The 16584-nt window shown below is 45.4% G+C and overlaps 1 long non-coding RNA gene across 1 annotated transcript; it reads left to right on the top strand.

Annotated features, from left to right (window-relative positions):
• Positions 1 to 2637: 2637 nt before the first annotated feature.
• LOC144334696 (uncharacterized) lies at positions 2638 to 14698 on the top strand. Its single transcript, XR_013404835.1, has 3 exons — positions 2638 to 2766; positions 12238 to 12372; positions 14445 to 14698. It is a non-coding gene; the product is annotated as an uncharacterized LOC144334696 (long non-coding RNA).
• Positions 14699 to 16584: the final 1886 nt, after the last annotated feature.

The following is a 16584-nucleotide window of genomic DNA, read 5'->3' as shown; positions in this document are numbered from 1 at the left end:
CCTAACCAGTTCTATCTAAATGACTGTTTTTTTTAATAGAAGGATCCTATTAATAATTGAGAGTCAGTGTTTATACTGTTTTGTGTGTGATTAACAAGAATAAACGGGTCGATTTCATCCTCCCCACAGAACCTCCTCCTCCAGCGTTGCCAAGACTGCAGGGTAAAGAAAGGAAAGACAAAAAGGAGAACAAAAATCCTACAAACAAAAGCAAATGAAGGACATACATACTAAAAGAACTACCAACATACATTGCTACCTTCAAAAAAGAACAACATAGCCATCAAGATTAGAAATACAAACTTGAGGTTTTAAATAACCAGCAAGAAGAGGGGCTTTGAAGGAAGAGGGGTGGTTGGGGGCATTCTTCCCACACCCCTACAGCCTAGGCACTGCAGCTTCCACCTTCGGCCCTTCCCAGGATCCATCCTAGAGAATAAAAAGCCCAGATCCAGGGGTTCTGGGAGCCTGTCTTGGGCCACTGTCCTGAGCTTGGCCTCCCTGGGGGAACTGGCCATTAACACACTTTCCCTGCGAAGGTGAGCGTGTTGAAGGGTACAGTCACTAAATTGAAAGGAGAGCTGCTTTTTATTTATTTGAGTAGAGATAAGAGAAAGGGGCATTTCCAAAGCCTTTGACTTTTTGTTCCCACGGAGACCCCCAGCTTCCTCCTGTCTCAATAATTTAAATAGGTTTTAGTGTAAAGCAAGTAGCTTCTGTGGGAAATGAAATTTTAAAACCCCCCCAAATTCATCTACCCTCAATTTTCAATTCTTCTCTAACCTTGCCCTAGAACACAGCCAGCTCTTTTTCTTAATCCCATCTTTCTCCATTCTTGCCTTAAAATCTCCCAGTGAAATCCAGGGTGCCGGAGCTCAAAAATAAATAAATGCAATCAAAGGGCCTGAGGCTATGCGAAAGGTGCAGAGGGGTGGAGTAGGGAAAGGGAAGCTGGGGGCTCCTTTGTGAACGGGATCCTTTATATTCGAAGCAAAAGCAAATTAGAGCCGCGCTTGTGCCCTCCGAAGTGTGGCCGCCACATTCGGAGAGAGCGAGCAGCGGCTAGCTCTGCGAGTTTGGGGGTGCTTCTCCTCTGCCCTATCTCCGTGGAGTTTGGTACTTAAAAGTCCAATGCGTCAACCGCTCAGACTTGAAGGTGGTCAGGTAAAGAGTTAAGAAGCCAAGCGGCTTATACCCATAACTTTATCCTCCCCTTCACCTGAATTTTTCTCCCCTCACACCCCTCCCTCTTCAAACGGCCTTTCAAAGACGACTTAGGGGTTCTACGAATGTCGCTGCATGGTTTTGCTTCTCCTCGGGTGCCATTTGGAGGAGCCTAGAAACTTCCTGTCTTTCTATTTGACCCTCTGCAGGGCTTTCTCTGACACCGCCGTGGTGGCAACGTGGGCCAAGCGGTACAGGGACCAGCCTAGAGGGTGGGAGGCCTCTCCTGTGGGCTGAGGAGGCGCGACCCTGATCCCTGGCGTGCACAGCAGAAGCGGGGCCTGTGCCTAAGCCACGGGAAGGAGGGAGAGCCACGGGCGCGTGGGGTGGTGGGGCATGTGTTCACCCCAGCACTGGAAAGAGACTTGTGGTGGGGGCCGGAGTAAGTCTCCTGATGTTCATGGGGAGGGGAGAGGATTTGTAGCCATCTTTGCTTTGGGTAGAGATTTCATATCCGCAGTCACACGAGGTAACCGACATCCCCCCGCCCCCCAAACCTTGAGCTAAAGGCAAAGGTGATCCTGAAACCGCTTGCCCCTGGGAACGTCGCTCCTGATGGGCGTCGTCTGCGACGTGCGATAGGAGCCCTCTGGCCATGTGGAAAAATCTAGGCTAAGTGCAGACCACAACCCTGGCAGGGTCAAGTCCAATTTCAAGCCCAACCCGATGGGATTCAGAAAAGCCTGCCCAGCGTCCCCAGGCCCAGCAGTCCGCGCCACACCATCGGCGATGGATTTCGTTTCTATTCCCCGCACGCGTCCCAGCAACGCACAAGGAGATCCAGTTTCGCCGGAACGTTCCCGTTGGCTTGCTGGTTTGAAAGTTGAAGCCCCGGGGTAGTAAATTTGGCTACAATATCTCAAATCTCGTTAATCCTAGACAAAATGAAAACATAATAGGCCACAAATTAACCAGCTTGGGGCGCTGTCTGTGATGGTCACCTGGCCGTGCGCAAGGAGTTATAGAACCTTGAAGGGGAGATCTTTTCTATCTCTAATTACCTGTATGTGTAAAGAACTCAAGGAAGGCGTTAGAACAGGGTCTTCTATCAACTGCTACCTATTGCTGTCTCGCAAACATCCCCCTAAAACCGCCGCATCGACAGCTTTGGGTGAGGGTGGGGTAAGAGGCACTTGCTGTGAGGCCGAGCTCCCGCATGAATTAGTCTCAAAACAGGACCTAGGTCTCCTAGGGAGACGAAACTAGGCCAGCGAAATCGCAGCCAGGGAGCCCCTGGCCCCCACTCAGGAGACAACCCGCCCGGCGCGAAGGGTGCATCTCCTGAGCCCCACGCCGGGAGCTGGAAGGCAGGCAGACGCGCGAGGCTTGGGAAGGGTGGGATCTTAAAAAAAATCTTAAAAAAAGAGAAATAAACTTGAACAAAACTAAACTACAAGCCCGCAGTTCCCCGCCGAAAGCGAGGTGGGGGAGGAGGGGGCGGGAACGGCCGAGGCACTGAGAGTGGGGGATGAGAAACGAACTCTGTCCCCTGCACAGTCAGTGCCTTCGGGGTCTCCATGGCCGCGCGCTCCCACCCTCAAGGTTTGGACTCCTAGGGGAGGGAGAGGACGGGAGGGAGAGGAGGATAGGTGGAGGGGGAAAAGGGACTTCTTTTCTCCTCCTGCCAGCGCCAGCTGGGGCAAACTTGAGCTGGCAAAGCACGAGAAAACTTTTCTTTGGAAAGTTTAGGTAGCGTAGTTAGTGGCGGAGGCGCAGGGCAAGCTAACAGTGCTGCGGTGGGTGTGGAGGGAGCGAGCTGGGTGCGATTAAGAGAGCGGAGAAGGGAGAGGGTGGCCAGGTCCCTAGGCAGTTAAAGATCCAAGTCTCTTCGGTCAGGTCTGTCCAAGGTCCCAGAGGCTTTGGGGGATCGGGTGACTGTGCGGAGTGTAAAAGACATTTCTTTAGGAAACAGACAAGGCAGGGCCAGGAGTTCCGCGGTTTTTTTTTTTTTTTTTTTTTTTTCTGTGCAGAAATCGCTACCCGGCGAAGGCTCAGAGCGGTAGAGGGAAAGTCTTATCTGCCAAGGCGGGATTAGATCCGCCCGCCGAGGGTCCTAGTATCCCCCCGCCCAGCAAGGGCCGTGCGCGCGCCAGGGAACTTTGGAGCGACGAGTAGTTTCGCGTCGTACGCGGTGTCTGGTCTCCACGCATCACGTGCGCCCGCGGCCCTTGGCGGGGACTTTAGTGCTAGCGATCCGACAGAGCAGCCAGGACTCGGTTTTGCGATGCCCTAACCTGGGCATTTATGCTGGGGGCGGAACGAAGTCGCCCAACCCAAGTTCTCCCTGCATCCTGGGAAGGAAATGTGGTGCGCCCACTGGGGCGTGAGGCCGGCCGCCACGGCCCATTCTACACACCTACTGGCATTCCGCTTTTCCTTACTGTGTGCCAGGGGAAAGCATAATTCAATTATATCATCCAACTGCAGCGCACCCTTTTCCTCTTTTGCTTTGAGGGGAATTTTCCAATTCCCAAATAAATACCTATGGCTCTAAAGCCGAGTTGAGTTCTGTAGTAACTACCCGGGGTGACAAAAAAAAAAAAAAAAAAAAAAAAAGACCCCAAATTGGCTGTGAGTTTACAGCCTGAAGCAGCTTATTTAGGCTCGCTGAGCGCCGTTCCAAACGGCAGGACTCACGCTATTTCGGGAGAAGTTGGAGGGTGGAGAGAAAACAAGGTTATTTAAAGTGACTCCCAGAACGCAGCTTTCATTCCTTGACTCTTTAGGTGTCAGTGCCTCGGCTCCGTTTTAGCACGGCACAGGCAGCCCAGCCTTTGATATTTAAGCCAGGCCAGCCACCGGGTGAAACTACCTGTTGGGGGATTCCGCTGCCTAGAGCCCTTCTTCTTCTGCGCAATACTGGCAGCAGTGGGATGGCTCTGGGGGTGGCGTGAGAAGGGAGAGGGCGGAAGAGCCGGGAGCAGCGGACAGTCAGTTGCATGTGGCAGTGCCTAGCGAAGCTGCTCCCGCGCCTCTACTCGCTCTTTGAAAACTGGAAACAGCCCCCTGTGCTCTGTGCTGGGCCCCTGGCTGCAGAGATGGGCCCAAACTCGGCACGATTCTCTAAGTTCGGAAACCACGAAGCTTGCGCCTTCATGCGTGTCTAACATTAAAAAACAAAAAGCCTCCTGGCGGCTTCCTGGGCTCCCGCCCCCACCTTGCGCTCCAACACCCGGCACTTTTCCCTGTACCAAAATTCACTTTACTACTTCTTGAAATTCGGAAAACTCCACCGACGCTTGGACTCGCTGCAACCCAGGGGCTGCCTAAAGCTCTCGCACGAGTTGCTTGAGGGAAATCACTCTGCTCTTGCGAGCAAACAGATCTCTGTATTTTTAAACAATCTAACTGAATGGGGGAGCGAAGCTAGCGAGGACAATTTGAGCAGTCTTTGTAGCCTGTTGGGAGAATTTTTGGAAGCTAGCGGGGTGGGGGTTTGGTCTCTCGCAAGAACCTGTGGGAAGGACAGTTCAGGCCGGACCCTGGGGCTGGAAGGCTCATTTGAGGAGAACATAGCCCAAGACTGGCACGTATTTAACAACCTTCTTTAGGGCAAACTCTGCAACGGAGCCCGCCCGACATTAAATTTAGGGGGTGTGGAGGCGTAGACTGGGCTTAACCGGGAAATTTTCCCCGAGACGCCAAAGGCACTCCGCGTCGTTTCCCATGCGGGTTTCTGCGTTTTGATAGGGAACCCCACTCCGTTTTGGGAGCAGCGAAATTTTGAAGAGCCCCAAAGCGGGGCTCGTTTGGGGTCCAAAGGGAAGAAAAGACTTGATCTGTGGCTGGGGAACAGCGGCACTTTATTTCCTGGGGCATGAGCTCACATCCCCTACGGCCACAAAGCACCCGGCTGAAAACGAAATGTCGGCAAATATGAGGTAACTACGGAGAAGGAGGGAAGTTAGCCTCATCTTGTTTAGGATACTCCCTTTAACAGCGAGGACTAACGGGCTACGCGGAAAAAAGAATTTATTAGTGAGAATTTTTTGCATAGGGGTGAGGGTTGAGACTTCGAGCTAAAAGACGGCTCAGAACGCTTCCCGAGCAGCAGTCTCACCCGCCCTTAAAAAACCATCCTGTCATTATTAGCCTGTTCGGCCCTTAAGTCACACCCCCATTACCGGTCATCAGTGGCATTTCCCTTCCCTGTGTGCCCCTTTCCTATACCCACTCATTTGGGCTTTGGATTGCCCACGATCTCTCCCCGCCTGGAAAAAGTCGTGCAAACTTGCCCTTCATCAGGCGCGCACGCACGGGTGGGCTTTCCCCAGGCGGGTCGTTTGGCGGCCCCGGGGACCCTCCTGGGCCTGGGAAACCGGGAGTATTTTCCAGCGCTCAGCCTCGGCGCTTCTGCATTATTTCGGTTCAGTCCCAGGGGCCCCGACCCAAGGATAATAAACAATGCCGCTTATTAGAGATACAAACCGGCACAGAAAAGAAGCACACGGAAAAGCAAGCACAGAGGCATTTTAACAAGTGGCTAGGCATTCAGGGCTGCCTAGGAAAGTGACGCGTCACGTAAAACGAAGCGCATTTCTCTAAGAAAAAAAAACAGACTTTCACAGAATGCAGATTTTGTTAAAATATGATGGTTGGAACTATGTTTAGTTTGGTTTTGCCTCTGGAGATCAGTCGGAGTTGTTGCTACCTGCCCTTGCCTCACTGCAAATTGCCACCCCCGCTGCTCCCAACTCCTAAACCTCCTTAGGGCGAAAGACCTGGGTGGGGGGTCTTCCAGGTGTTGGCGTGCTCTGATACCGTTATTCCAGATCTCTCAAGAACTGAAAACACGACCTCCTCTTTAGGGAGGGACAACACGGGCTTTAGGGGGAGATGGATAATATCAGGCGCTGCCTGATGATTCAGAGATACAAAAAAATTCCTCTTTCTTTTTAAAATGTAAATGCAGATACCTTATGGGCGCTGACCCTGAGAGTGGGGGCTAGGGATTCCTCCCCGGGTGCGGGTGTAACCAATTTCTGGTCTGCCCATGGCCTTGGGAAAGGGCCTCCCATCTGCTTCCAACACCCCCCTTACAACGTCAGAAAATCTTTCTGCCTGCAAATATTGGCACGAAGCTGTTACGACAGGCGGTGCTGCTTTAAATAGGAAGGAGACCGCGGGGCAAAAAGAAAGTGGCAACCTTCCTACCCACTAGACTACCTGCCTCCCATCCCCCAAAGGCCAAGCTTTGACCAAGGAGACTTGGAGGAAAATCTCCTGTTCTGAGTAGGGTAGGAAATGAATCAGCTATGTGTTCCAGGAACAAATCTTTAGTTGGTTTTCAGGAGCTGGAGTGCATAAAAACAGGTATCCCCAGACCAGCTGCTAAGCAGGGAGGGGATCATGTCTGGGCATCTGCACCTCCTATGGTCCAGTATCCCCACTTTGTTTGGTTGCTGTTAAGATAAAATTTATGCTGGAAGAAACTTCAGAGGTGCTTTAGCCCAATTCTTGTGGGCAGTGGGTTCCTTCTGAACTTTGCCGGAAGTAATTTGTCCAAAGGGCAGCTCTGCTCCTGGATGTGCCTACGGAGGCCTGGTCTCAGCAGCGCCAACCCTGTGCCCCATACAGAACTGTCATCCTAGGGAACTCGGCTAGGGCTGGCTGTGTCTGGGCCAGGGATGCCTGGACCTTGAATCACACCTATTCTGCCTACCAAGGGCATCTCTCCTGTTAGGAAATGATCATGGTGCCAACTGCACTCAAGGAACAGCTCAAACCTTCTTTTCCCACCTCCCACCCTAAGCTGATGGCCTTACACAGTGTTCACATATTATTTGTTTCCTGATTTCATTTCTGAACTTGCTTTAGAACTTATTCAGCTATCTCCAGCCCTTGCTGTCTATCCAAGATGACAACTCCTAGAAAGAGTTTCTGTCTAATGAACTCAAAGTTAAGAAGCCTCCTCTTGCAAAGACTGTGACTGAATTTTAGAAGGTATCTCAGGCATTTTGGGTGGTGAGCATGTTGTCCTGCCCTTCTCACCATTTTTCAAATCAATTGGCTTGTGTCTCATTGCTTTACAGATAAAGAAACTGAGGCACAGGTTCCTTCCTATGCAGGCCTTTGAAAAGCAGCTAGTATGTTTACATAGATTCCAAGGGGCTTGACTTACTAAAAGGCATACAAGGATATGAGAACAGAGTGTGCAGCAGACCCTGGGTCTCTTGATTTGAGGTCCCATTTGCCCACAGTTCTGAGGGAAGTATATAGCTAACAATAAACTACTGTTGAGTGAGCATCAACTGTGTGCCAGACCACGTACCATGCCAGACATGTTACATAAGTCATCTTTGCAGCAATGCTAAAGAGCATCATTAGCTCCAATAAAATTTTAAAAAATAAAATTATAAAAGGAATACATGCATACATCAAGGTACTTCAAATAATATAAAACAGCATAAAATGAAAGTAAAAGCCTCCTACCCTGCTCCGTCTCCTGGAATTACACTGATATTTTTCATTTCTTTGCTGGTGTATTTGTATATAGAATAGATGTTATCATTATTTTATGAGTGTGGAGTTGGGAGGCTCACCACCAAGATAACAAACCATGGCTACCTGTCTCCAGGCTCAACACTCCCCAGTACTCTACATTAGCTAAGATGAATGTGGAAACAAAGAAGTGAGTGAGACCACAGGTAAAAAGAAGAGTCAGGTCAGAATTGACATCACCCCTTCTTTTCCACTGTTCCTCCTGCCCCTGCCTGGCTCCTGAGACCACAGGCTCCCTCAGTGTATGTAATCTGATGATCTTTTGTGGTGGCTGCATTTCTTCCAGGCCTTGGTGCAATTGGACAAGCAAGTGTTTCCATGCTCTGTCACCTGGGCCCTCAGTGCTGTTTCTGCGCTGTACTATGTCTGGTCCTGAGGCAAGCCTCTAAGCTTTAGATTTCACTGCTTATCTCTCAGGGTTGTTGAGAGGCTCCAATGACAGACAGGGAAAGGACTGTGCAAACTTGGAATCTCTCTATGTAAACATATAGCTGCTTTTCAAAGGCCTGCATAGGGAAGGACCCTGTAGCCTTTCCCTTTGGAACAGAGGAGTCTCAGGAGTCTTTGCGAAAGAGTACGTTTTTGACATCTGAGGGTTTGCATTGTGTCCATCTGTGTCTATAGGGGCAGGGTTAGGAGTATGTCTTAAAGTAGAAAAGGATGCTCATTTATTACTGAATCTTTGGAGTCGGGAGACTTTGGCAAGGGTAAAGTGGATTTCTTTCTGCTGGAGGGAACACAGAGCCAAACTGGTGAGGTTACAAGGAGACAGTTATCCTGCTTGGGGTGCACCGTGGGTTGGTGAGAATATGGCAGAGGTATGGTGAAGGTGCTGAAGGCTGTCCCTTTGGCTAGGTAGCTACTACCAAAAGCTGTCCTTAGACTGTAGGGGCAGGCAGAGGGTGGTAAGGGATAGGTCCTCGCCGCATGAGCTTCCTAGAACATGTTATTTAATCTGTTTCTGATTGTTTTTGTGCGTGGAAAGGGGAGGGATATTAAAGGATGAATGTGACAGTTCTTCTGGGAAGCTGGTCCTGTTGTATAGGGGTTCTTCATTCAGGAAGAATGGCTGAAAACATCTTGAGTTCAGAGGCCTGCAAGTGAGAACAAATGGTAGACCAGTGCTAGGGTCTCCTCGGCAGAGCAGGGGAGCTCCTGGAGAGGGGTCTCTGAACTGCTGCATCCCTGCACCCTGAGAATCTGAGCATGAGGAGGAAGCAGAAAATGGCTTTAAGGCAAATGAAGGGGTCTGGGGTCTGGTTCCAGTGAGAGAAACTGAAAGGAGGTAAGTCAGATTTTTCTTGACGGCCCAGTCAGGCTTCGTTCTTCAATGCCTGCCAGGACTAAGGCTGCTGCGCCCCCTGGTGTCCGACTGGCCGCCGATGCCAGCGAGCTGCCGTGGAGACCCGCCCGCTGCGGGACCCGGGGACCAGCTGGGAGGAGTCCACGGGTCAGATGCCTTTTCTTCCGTTTGCTAAGGGAGTTGAAGTTGAAATAGCCGTTGTTTTCTCAACTCTAGAGTCCAAATAGAGACTCTAGTGGAGAGCGAGAGGGGTTTTGTCTTTTTTTTTTTTTTTTGCATGCAATTGAGGCAGACAGGACAATGCCTGTTTAGAAGTAGCCTGGTGCGGTGGGAAGTACGCTGATCTGAAAGAAAAGACCTGCATTTTAGGTGGAGAGCTGGTCTGGGGCAAATCAATTAAAAATTTCCAACCTCCCCTTCTTTGTCTAAAAGCCAAAGGGGTTACAGTAAGATGTCTGTAAGGTCTTTTCTGAACTCTAATGTTGATTGGGATTTACTAGATCACCAATACACTGCACCCTATTTTCTCAGAGCCTTGCAAATTTGACATTATTTTTTCAATCTACATGCAGGTGCAAATGTTATGTTTCAGCATCATGAGTTCCCTAATTGTGAGCAAAGATTTTAGTGTCTCCTTTCCTTTTCAAAATGAAAATATACCTCTTTCCAGCACAGACCCTCCCTCACCACCACCTTTTGTGGAGCCTCCTGCAAGAAAGCTGCAGAGTGAACAGGGCTTCAGTCTCTGCTCTGTTTCTTTTAAAAATAAAGTACTAAAGTATTGTGCTGGAAATTCTGCTACTAAGTGTTACATGTGGTAGGTGTGAATATATGCTTCAACAGTTCCAGGCATAAGACCAAAATCTTCCCCAGAATTAGCAGAGTTTTCAGTTATAATCTGGCTAACATTTTTCTACAAATAGGTACATAGACCAATTTGAGAGTACGTTCTCTCTAAGGGGCTACATGGTTGGGTTTCCATTGAAATTTAGGGCCATCCCTTGTACAGTCAGGTGATTTTTTTTAAGTGGGATCAGCCCTGGGGAATAATTATGTAGTCACTGAGGGTTTTTCTCTCCTAAAACCTCCAAGTCTAGTTTCTGAGGTAAGCAGTCTGTTATATCTCATGGCAGTTTCTTCCTTCAGCATTGCATTTAAATGGTTATCTCTATGTAATGGGTATAGTGTGTGTATGTGTGTGTGTGTAGAAATGGATTGTCCCATGAAGGATCACTTGAACAGCAACCTTAGTTTTACAGATGTGGAGGGAGTGTGTAGCACTTGTCCTGTTGTGAACACTATCACTATTCCCTGTGTGGCAGGGGAGGAGCAGGTCCCTCTAAATGAGAGAAGTGAACCAGAGGAAGAACAGCAGCACAAATGAGATGACCTGTAGCAACCAACCCCTGCCTCAGGGATGGGGAGATGCTGTGTGTGTGTGAGCATATGTTGGGTTGGAGTAAGCACAGTGATTTGGAACACTGCACCCCTCCCCAAAGGGAGGGGCTATGTTACAGGCTGAACTGTGCCACTTCAAAATCACCCTTGCTGCCTCAGAATGTGACTGTATTTGGAGATATGGCCTTAAGGGGGTACTTAAGTTATAATGAAGTGGGCCCGAATCCAGTATGACTGGTGGAGTCCCTGTAAGAAGTGATTAGGACACAGACATGTATAGAGGGAAGGCCACACGAAGACGGAGAAAGTGGCCATCTACAAAGAAAGAGGCCTCGGAAGAAACCAACCCTGCTGACAACCTGATCTCAGACTTGAGCCCCTAGAATTGTGAGAAAATAAATTTCTGCTGTTTAAGTCACCCAATCTGCAGTATTTTGTAATGGCAAGCACAGCAAACCAACACAAGATGATACTCTGCACCAACCCATTATGTACAGCCATTTGAAGATGCAGACCCAGGATTGCCAGATTCTCTAGTTTAAGAATCTTTTGCTTTTTAAATATCGGCAGCAGGGCTGGTTTCCTGGGTGTGTGTCCTTTGCAGTCACACGGGATCCCATACTTAGAAGTGCCCCACGTTGGCTTAAATGCCCTGCTTGCAATTCCTAAACTTTCAATAAGGAGCCTGCATTTTTGCATTGCACTGGTCCCTCAAAAACTGTGTGGCCAATCCTAGCTGACAACTAGTACACATTTTAAATAATGTGAATATTAAGATTATGGGGGCCCAAAGAAAATATGCCTGAGGCTGGGGCAATGTGAGACACTAGTACGAACTTTTTGTCACCAGCTGGATTAAAACTTCCCACTCTCTGGTAATCACTAGGAGGGAACTTATGGGTCCCAGTGGTTTTCTTGAAGTGGGAAAAAAAAGGCACAGATACTCCCCAGGATGTTATTTCCCAGGATTCCACATGAGCTAGTGTGGCTCAGACCAAGATTTTCTTTTCTCAGGGATGGATACTGAGGATGTCACAATAAGAATATCTTGAGAAAAGGCCCCACAAGAGGAACTAGTGTTTGGGGTTGAGGGCTAAGTTTAGCCCTGCATGTGGCTGATGCTGGTGGGCTTTGGGAAGCTGGGGCTGAATATGCTACCCAGGATGGTCGGCAAGGCCCTGAGGGGCAGTGCAGTCCCATGTAAAAACAGCACCGAGACACAGCAAGAAACAACAGTGAGAGCAGGACTGATTTCATCTGCCATTTTTTGCCTGGGGTATACAAGCAGGACTCCTCTTTTGCACTGAGCCAGTTTCAGGATTATTAAGGGGTCCTCAGCTGACGTGAGTGAGGAGGTCTGAGCTAGAGAGTAAAACTGGATGGTCTGAGGGTCTGGGCAACCCTGAGCACTTAATTATGAATAATGATATACTTCAGTTTTATAGTGCATGCCATACCAGTGGATTCTAATTTGGAAGGGAAACTTTTGCTCTTGCTGAAAGGAATGTCAGTCACCAGTGAGTGGTCATGGGGCTATTATGGGGAGATTCTGTTTTTAAGGATATGCACTGATTTATAGAAGCTCACTGAAAATATTATAGCGGAATGTTTGGTCAGGAGGTCTGCTTTTCTAGTTCTATTTCTGCTCAGTATTGGCTAACTGAAGAGTGTAAATTTTAAAAGAAGTAATTTCTTATGCACACTATGCAAACTCCCTCAGGGAAATGAGTGAAAGACTGTTTGAAATGCTCTGAATTTCCTGGAAAAGAGTTGCTATATAAATTAATATAGGGCCTTCTTTTTCATTGCAGGTCTGCAGGACACACCAAAGAACTCCTCCAAGTCACACAAGGGAGAAAATTAACTTCGTTGGCTTCTATCAGGAAAGCTATTTTTTTCCTCTTCCTTCCTGCAAGTTTCCCAAACCCCATGACTCTGATTTCCAGGTCAGAGACTAAAGTTTTATTTTTCTTACCTGTATACTTTACATATGGAGAGTCCCCGAAGGAACATTGTGATGGGCTGATTATTGTGAGCCAGTTGTGGGCCAGACCTGGCTTCAGGTGCTGCAAAGGGAATTCAGTCACCCCTGCGCAGTGATCTGTGGGCCCCAAGTCAGCTCCTACTTTTTCCTGATAGACACACCCTCTTCCTCCCTAACAAGAAATAGCAGGGTTGGGGGTAGTGACCCAATATTTAAGAGGTTTGAAATTCTGCATGAGATATTTCTGAGTGAACTCCTAAATAACAGTTTCCTTAATCATGGAAAATAAGAACACTTCCTAACAATTTTACCTTAAAGACCATTGGTTTAAGAGAAATGGAAACTTATGTCCACATAAAAACTTGTAAATGAACGTTCACAGCAGCCTTTTCAGAATATCCAAAAAAAGAAAGCAATCCAAATGTCCATCAACCAATGAATGGATAAACTTTATGTGGGATATATATGTAATAGAATGCTATTTGGTGATGAAAGAAATGAAATATTAATACATGCCTTAATAAAGATGGACTTAAAATGTCATGCTAAGTAAGAGAAGCCAAGGAATATGTATTGTATCATTCTACTTATATGAAATTCCTAGAACAGGCAATTCTATGGGGACAGAAACTAAACTAGTGATTGCCTAGAACTTGGGGACAGTTTGGGGAACCTGGAGGATGACAGCAAAGTGGTGCAGAGTTTCTTTTTAGGTTGATGAAAATGTTGTAAAATTAATTGTAGTGATGGTTGTGCAACTTTGTGATTTTGTTAAAAACCATTGCATTTTTCCCTTTAAATGGATGAATTGCACAATGTGTGAATTAGATATAAATAAGTTTATTTATATAATTAAGACCTATTTATTGACATATAATTAATATATCAATAAATATGTACTATATAAAAGTAAATTTATAGTTATATAAAATGTGAATTATATGTAAATACATAAATAAAACTGCTAAAACTAAAAAAAAAAAAAAATACTTAAAAAAAAGACTGTTGGTTTCTCTCGCATTTTCTGAGCCCAATCACTTTGGGATAAATGCGTCCAGGCTTAAAAAGCACAGATTTTATGAGCTAACTAAAATGAAAATGTGAAAAATTGTGTTTTTTCCATAGGAGGAGAGTGTCTGATTTGCAGGTACACGCATACCCACAGTAGTCATATGTGTAATTCTTTTAAACTTTGCTGAAATTTTTCCCTAGCCTAAAATCATTAAAATATGTTTAAACAATGACACTGAGTTAGGTTGGTTGTTTTTGTCTGCCTAATGTTACTTTCCCCTTCTTTAGGAAGTAGCACCCCAGTTTTCTCTAAAAGAAACCACACACCCTATTTCCAGTTCATGTGGTTTGGCTATTGCTGACCTTACGCCCTAGGCTCTGTGACTCAGACCCCATCAGTCAGCATATTTTATCCAGTGGTCTGCTGGAGCCAACTCATACCAACTCGTCCAAAGCAACTGGTAAATGTTCAGAAATTCCATGTGCCAGTTGTTAAACACTCACCATTAAAATTTAAAGTTCATAACCTTATAATTAAATTATGTTAAAAATGAAGGTAATGATACATCAACCTTATCATCACTTCCTAATCATTTGACTGCATTTTACTATTATTTATGCTCTTGAGGTTACTTACATCTATTGGATCCAGTAGTAGAAATACTGGAAATACTGGATAATGGTGTGCTGCTATACATCTCCTCCTAACTCCATGTTCATTGACTTCCCTTTGATAGCCTGAAGTTGGCCATGGTAGCAGTATTTACGCTACAGAACTGGGCAAATGCTACAAGATCAGGGTATACCCTTTCTTGCCAACGAGATTGTTAAACATTTGGCAGCTGTAGTGGGTTGAATGGTGGCCCCTAAAAAGATATGTCCAAATCCTAACCTGTAGAACTTGTGAATGTGACCTTATCTGAAAAAAGGCCTTTGCAGGTGTGACTAGGTTAAGGATCTTGAGATGAAATCCTCCTGGGTTATCCATGTGGGCTCTAAATACAATCATGTGTGCCCTTGTAGGATAAAGGCGGAAGGAATTTGACACAGACACACCAAAGAGACATAAAGATAAGATGAGGAGGCAATGGCCACACAGGCAGAGATTGCAGTGATGTGGCCAAAAACCAAGGAATACCTGGAGGCACCAGAAGCTGGATGAGACAGAAACAAAATCTCCCCCAGAGCTTCCAGAGGTAGCATGATCCTGCTGACACCTTGACTTTGGATTGGTGGCCTCCAAACATGTGAGAGAATAAATTTGTTGTTTTAAGCCACCGGTTTTTGGTAATTTGTTATGGGAGCCACAGGAAACTATTAATAATACACCAGCTCACCACTGCAGCACTAGTGTATGGTTCAGGGATGGGCATGTGGTACAAGCTAGGGCAATGGGAACTCAGCTTCTATCGTAAAACAAACCCTCTCCTTGGCCCTGGGGTTGCTGAGTGGTTCCACCTTTGCTACTATACATACCAATGAATGGAAGCAGCACAGAAGGTAGTAAAGTTTAGATTTAAAGAGAGACATTTCTGTCAACATTGTTTAAGAAACTGGATCTACTCTACCACTGGATTTTTAAATATTACATATTATATGAGAAAATTAATTGTTTTCTTTTTAAGCCAAATTCCTAACCAATATAGAGATGTTAATTTTTGGAGAACTTTTAAAATTGCTCATCTGCACAGAGAGCATTTTAAATATATATGGTTGTTATCACTTGATCAGCTACTATTTAAATGAGGTATAACTGAGAAAGACAATCAGGAAAATATGTACCAAACAGTGAACAATTTAAGACCTACCTGAATTCAATCATGTTCATTTGTGCTACAAACACTTATATTAAGCCCAACCCTTATCTAAAGCATTCGATTCAGGACAGATATCCATCTATTTAAGAACTTACAATTTATTTGCCAGTAAAGGAATTTGGTATAGCCCACATATTGAGGTCACTAGCAGTATTAACTTTTCATTATATAGTCTATAATTTTCTGAATAGTTCTAAATTCAAGTAATTTTATTATTTTTCCTAAACAGAATTTGGTTAATGCACAATTAAAATACTTCAAATTCTTTATGAGATTACATTTAACTACATCCACAAATTATAACAAAAAATCTTTTGGCAAATTGAATGGTTTGGGTGGGAAAATATTCTTATGGTGATTTTCAATGATGTTGTACCTTTGGTTAATTTTGTACCTTCCAATAATTTTTATTTGTTAGTGTGGAAGAGCACTTTTCTGAAAGGAACATGTCACAGAAAACCCCAGGGATAGACATATTGTATTAATTATTTTTAAAACAAAAATAAAAGGCTTTTACATTCAGCATTTCTATCTTTAATGATTTTTCCAGGTTTAAGAGGTTTCAAATTAATTTTGTCACCCATAATCCTGTTTCTTTCCCTCCACTTTCAAATACCTTTGTTTTTTGATGAGCACATTTTGGATGAATTCCCAGTCAACTTTTTAATCTAATTAAATTCAGATAAGTTTAACTCAGATAACATTTACAGTCAGCTCCTTGATAGTTGATTAGCTGGGAGCCCATCTTTCAGAATTCTTAAAAAAAAAAAAAAAGACTTTTGAGGATTGCTTTTTGTTAAAAGAGCCTATTACTAATGCTGATGTCACTGGCAACAATAAACTAACACCCACTTGTCTTGGTTTAAAATGACAATAGGCTTTCAAATGCAAATATTCAAATATTATATCATTCTTTAGCACTTCTGTATTTGCTAGTAGCATTACTTATCAAAAAGAATTGTTTTGAATATTTTCATGAGCAAGCAAGCAAACCACATCACATCACACACATGCACACACACACACACACACACATGCATGCATGCAAAGCACATAAATGATTTCACTAATGACATATAGCATACATTAGTCAAGCAATTGTATTAATTCAAGTCTACACTCCCTGTAGTCTAGAACAGTCTCCGTCTTTGCTACACAACAGTAGCCACTAAAATCTTTTGGAAGATTAGGATCACTCAATATGAAGTTAAAAGAAAACATGAAAAAATGAAAGCTTAGTTTTAGGATTTCCCATTTTTTTAGCCCTATAATAGCCTAAAATAAAACTTGGGAACAAATGAGGTTTACCAATGACAGGAGTAAACAGACTCAAAGTAAGTGTTTAC

The sequence above is a fragment of the Macaca mulatta genome, chromosome 15 (assembly GCF_049350105.2).
Source record: "Macaca mulatta isolate MMU2019108-1 chromosome 15, T2T-MMU8v2.0, whole genome shotgun sequence".
In the NCBI taxonomy this organism is placed as follows: Eukaryota; Metazoa; Chordata; class Mammalia; order Primates; family Cercopithecidae; genus Macaca; species Macaca mulatta.
This window is presented reverse-complemented; position numbering and strand designations above follow the sequence as displayed.